Below are 6,000 nucleotides of genomic sequence, written 5' to 3' on the forward strand. Positions count from 1 at the left end.
GATATCTTGTATCAGGTTCCAGACTCCAGATGGATCCTATGAAGGTGAAGACTATTTTCAACTAGCCTTAACCCTCCAGAATAAAGACGCCTCAATGTTTTATTGGCTTCACCAATTATTATCTCCAATTTATTAAAAAAAAATCCACTCTCATTGCTCCTATCACCTCCCTCACTTGCACTGGGGATCAAGCCAAGACCTGGCCACCGTCGGCCGTTTCTGCCTTTAACACACTAGAAAAGGCCTTTTCTGCTGCTCCTGTACTTATGCAACCCGACCAACACAAACCTTTCTTCCTAGAGGTCGATGTCTCAGCTATTCGTATAAGTGGCTGTTTTGTCTCAAATCTCCCTCTGAGTCTTTTCAACCTTGCAGATTACTGTCCAAGAAGTTTTCCCCTTGCAAGAAGAACTATGCCACCGTTGATAAGGAGCTTCTGATGATCAAAATATCATTAGAGACGTGGAGACATCTGCTGGAGGGAGCCATGCATCTCGTCACGGTCTTTACTGACCATACGAATCTTAATTATGTGCAAACCGCACAGTGTCTGAACTCTCGCCAAGCTCATTGATCTCTGCTCTTCTCGCATTTTCAGCTCAACTTCACCATACCGCTCATAAGCTAAGAACTCCAGAGCTGACACATTCTCCAGGGCTTTCGAGGATTCCGATTCTCTTTCCCTTCTAGAGACTAAACCTATTCTTAACTCAGCCAGCATTGTGGCTCTCACCCAAATGTCTACAAATTCTCCTTCAGTTGGTTGGTCCTTTGTGGACCTTCACCTTCACTACAAATTACTGCGGTTGGATCAAGACTAAAAAATTTCAGGACATGCTAGCACTAAGAAAACTTTAGCTTTGTTGTCTCGACATTACTGGTGGCCTTCCATGGGATCTGATGTCCTGAAGTATGTCCAGGCTTGTAATATCTGTGCCCAGCACAAGATTCTAGAGCAGGTAACCACCAGGCTACTTCTATCCTCCAGTCCCTGAGGCCCCCTGGGATAGCATTCCCATGGACTTTATTCCGTAATTGCCGGTCAACCACAGTTACATAATTATCTGGGTTTTGGTGCTCCAAGATGGCTGCTCCAAGAGGGCCCATTTCATTCCAGTGAAGGAGTTCCTATATGCGCCAGTGATGACACAATTGTGCAATTGTGCTGGCCGGAGCTTGAGCGATGCATAATGGCCACTAGCGCTCCACTGCTGTTTGCATGCAGCAAACTTATGCGCAGATTAAGATATGAAATGGCTGTAAAAAGAATTACATGTGGCATTTGGCAGAAAGCTTTTCAAACAAATAAATTGTCTCTAACATAAGGATTCACAGGAAGTTAGATCACACAAAGAAAAATATGTACTCGACGGGACAGCTAAGCACAGAGACAGGCAGTGTCCAATTGTAGGGGTGTGGCAAAGGCCAACACCCACCTCCTACCTGAAGCAGTGCATTCTTGGTAAAGATTTATAAACTCCTGAAGCAGGGTAAACTGCCTTTTTGTTACATTACATCTCTTCCACATGAAGCATACTGGACACAGTGCAGCATTCCACTGTAAGTTTATCCTGCAATAACTTTTCATTATTACCTAACTTTCTTAATCTTATACCCTATCTGTTATTGTGCCTGCATTTCAGTTAACTTGTATCTTCTTATTACCTTATCTTCTGTGTCTGCTTACATGTATTCCATCTATTTCTTTTAACTTTCCTAATATATATTAACCTTCTTGAGCACACATGCTTTATGCAAAGACTATCTCCTTCCCCCAATCTCGAGAATGTTTACTATCTACACTACAATGGGCTCTAGTTTCCTCCCTCCCCCACCTCTCTCTCTCTATGCTTGGCCTGTATTATTGTTACACTCAAGAGTACACTCAGTCTAGATTTATACAGGCCTAGCAAGGTGCGGAGTCTAACAGCCCCCTGGTCTTCACCAAGAACCACCGCAAGGTGGGATGGGTTTGGCTGCTAGGAGACGGCAGGTGGTGGCCCTTTGTTCGGCCTCAAGACGTGAGAAAAATAGGTGAAAAAGGCAATGCATAAATAAATAAGGTAGTACCTTAGGAGGGTTGGTGAAGAGTGATGCTGGGTACGGCTGGCACTCTGCAGAGGGTAGGTCCAACCGGAGAAGTCAGGATACTAGCTGGGTTTGGTACACAAGTCAGAAGAACCGACAGCACACAGGGATGAAGCAAAGGAGTAGTCAGGACACAAGCGGGATCGGTACACAGGTCAGACGGCTGAACAACAGTAGGACAATCCAAGAAGACTAATAGCAGGTAAGCCGGGTCTGCTACACAGGAAAGGATCAGCAAGCAGAAGGTTCACAGGAACAGACAAACCCACGCTGGAGTCAGAAGAAAGGTAACCTGTTGATCTGACACAGATTAACGTCAGATCCTCTCTTTTATTCAAATTCCCCGCCGCGGGATCATGTGATGATGCCCGATGTGGAGGCCCCCTCCGCAAACCCGGAAGTGAGCGGCTGACAGAGCAGGAGCGCGGAGAGGTAGGAATCCATACAATTATCCCTCAGGCCTGAACACATTTCTTACGTACACATGCTCTCCTTATACACACCCTCTTACACACACACATGCACAGATACATCTATATTACACACATGCATAACGCATGTTCATGTATCTTCCTCTTAAACACATCCTCTTTGCACACATACACAAAGGATTTCTATTTAAATACACACACCTTTCTCGTTTTACATTTAAACACATATTATCACAAAGAGCAAATACTGTTAATACACTCATACACATTTCTGCATATACTCTAGTACACACACACACACACACACACACACACACACACACACACAGGAATTCCTGAACTTTAAAACACAATGAGGATTGCTGAAATAAGGTTAACACAACAACAGAATAGGATATTATAAACTCACTTCTGAAGTAATCTAGTAAAATCTAAATTAACATCATGTCTACTGAAACTCAAAGTATTATCTGTAGTGTATGTATGTAAGCATTTTATGTACTGTATATTTCATCTCAACATTATCTTTGCAAAGTAAAATATTTGTACCTTGTGTATGTTTGTATGTCTAGATAACTGAGGGAAAGTATTAATGGATGCTAATTTTATATATATATATATATATATATATATATCTTTATATAGATAATACAGTATAGTGAAATAAATGATAGATTGTTATTTATTTACCGATTAACACATAAAGGTGGACTATTTGACGTGGAGGTCAATAGATGTGTAATATTTAGACGGTATAAAGCCTGGTTAAACAAAGGAATCGCGTAAGTCGCTCTTATAGCTATCTAGTTTTGATGTGTAAGCATAACAACTGGGATTCTTTGTTTATGGTTGGCGTGGTACATGGCGAATGTTTAAAAAGGTTGTGTAAAATAATGCCTCTAAAGTATATCTGAGATTTCACGGGTGCATGTTATTCAACGTGACTATAACAGCGAAAAAGTCGCAAATTGCATTATATCCCAATGGTTAATGAGATTAGTTATTAATAAGATCAAAGGCATTGTATCATTATTATGATGGAACACTCGGGATCCTATAACAGTTCCACTCAAGGGATTGCCTTCCACCTCTGAACTCACCCAGTTATTCATTAGGAACATTTCCAGCTTCATGGCTGTCCCGGTGATATCATTTCTGACAGGGGCGTTCAATTTGTTTCCCAATTCTGAACAAGTTTTGTAACGATTTTGGGATTGAGTTAAAATTTTCTTCCGGTTATCATCCTCAGACTAATGGTCAGACTGGACGTGTAAACTAAGATTTACAAACATTCCTTCGTTGCTGCATCTCAGAGCATCAATCCACCTGGAGTGAGTACCTCCCCTGGGAAGAGTTTACTAATAATAATCATCTGTTTAAATTCACTGGTACTTTTTCATAGTCTTTGTGAAACATCCAACCTTATCCACCTTCTCTGAGCCTACTGTGTCTTCTGTTTCGGCAGCCAATCTCATAACTTCTCCCACATATGGTTCCAGACCCAGGCTTACTTCTTTAACACCTTCGTTGCTATAAGGTCACCACTGAACGTCGACGATGGAACATTCCGGTACTTTAACTTGGTGACAGAGTATGGCTGTCTACCCTCAACCTTGGACACCAAATTCCCTCTATGAGGTTAGCTCCTTACTTTATTGGGCCCTTCTATATCTCCCAGGTCATTAATGTGGTATCATACAAGTTACAGTTACTGCCATTGCTCAAGATTCACAACACCTTTCACATATCCCTGTTAAAACCATTGGTCCTTAATGAATTTTTCATGGAGCCTTCAGGCCATTCCCCTATTCAAACCATCTCCGGGGAGGAATTAGAGGTTGAACAAATCTTGAGATCCCCAACTCTTCGAGACAAGACACAATACTTGGTGCACTGGAAGGGATACGGGCCCGAAGAAAGATCTTGGGCTCCTCGCCTTCTGGCTGAATTTAAGAAGATGCATTCTTCCAGCCCCCTTCTGATGGAGGGGAGGGAGAGGGGTACTGTCAGAAGCATCACTGCAGTCTTCTCTCTGCTCAGGGATGGCCACATGTCTCTTCCAACTTGCTTCCCCATTGTTAGGCAGCGGGGCATTTCAATCAACATTACATCTCCTATAGACACTTTGGTTTTGACCCAGCTTGTTACTGACCTATCCTCCCTCCTGATTCTGGCTCAGTTCTCTTCTCGGGTTTCTACTACTATTTGGTTCCTGATTTTGCACTTATCCTATTCGCTGGTATTTACCCTGGACTGCCTGAGCACCCCATTGGATTCCAATTTGGTACCTTACTCTCTTGGTTGGTATTGACCCTGGATCATATGACGACTCTTAGTTCACCTACACTTCATCGCAGACTGTCTTGGAGAACCAAGACTTGTGCATCGCTTGCAGCTAAGACTTAACCTCCTTGTAGGGGTCCCTGGTGAAATCCGGGGCGTGCTAGACTCTGCGCCTCAAAGTTCAGTAGTGTAAACTTCAGCAACTGTCCTCTATCCATCACCAACTCTACAGTGCTCAAAATGTTTTAACAGCTAGCAATAATGTGAAAAAGTGAGAAGGTTTGCAAGTGCTAAGAGGATATCATTGTCATACAAGGAAAGTGCAGAGGGACAGCTTGTATGCCTGAGATATTGTGGTTATTGCATATCCTAGACACCAGTGGCTCCATCAAGAGTGCATAAAGGAGAGGGGACATCAAGCAGCCTTTTCTGGTGCCATTCTCAATAGGGAAAGGAACTGAGCTGGCACTGTTAGCAAGGACAGCAGCAGAAGGGTTATGGCACAATTCAGCAATTCTGCATTTGCACAAAGGCATTCACTCCTAGATACTATGAAATGGTTGCCTTCCCTGTGACTCCAAATATTCTCTGTTTTATTAAGCAGAACATAAAAACCATGAGGTTTCTTCATCAGGGGCTGGCTGACAAATTTTGGCCAGGGTGTGAAACTCGACTCAGCAGTCTATTAGGAACATTTTAAATGCATGTAGCCCAGGGACCTAGTCCATGGTATCCAACTATGTGTCAGGTCCGGGGCATATGTCCCCATGCCCCCCAGCCCAGCTAGCCCCTGTTCTTCATCAAAAGAGTAGACTAGTCAATGATGTACACCTACACCTGCAAGGTCACCATCTCCTTGGCTTGATATCAGGTTGTTTCCAAGCAGCTAGGAATAGCAATGCTTTGGTAGTATCACCCGATAAAAAAATCTTAGCCACTCACAAAAGCCTAGGGTCAGAAACTTGAAATTGTAAATTAGCTGACCCAGTTTCATTCAGTCACAGAGGAGCTGAAGACACTGAATGCCACTCACTAAACTTAATCTGCTTGGTCTCACTGCTCCACATTTAAGATAATAATGAATGGGGCTGTGGAAGTGTTCCAGACTTCAGTTTCTGTTTCATCTTGGGCTGCAGCCAATCCACACTGAAGGGACAACCATATAGCAGCTGTGTTCCTTCACAAAAGGATTTTTTGG

Source organism: Mixophyes fleayi, chromosome 1 (assembly GCF_038048845.1).
Source record: "Mixophyes fleayi isolate aMixFle1 chromosome 1, aMixFle1.hap1, whole genome shotgun sequence".
Classification (NCBI taxonomy): domain Eukaryota; kingdom Metazoa; phylum Chordata; class Amphibia; order Anura; family Limnodynastidae; genus Mixophyes; species Mixophyes fleayi.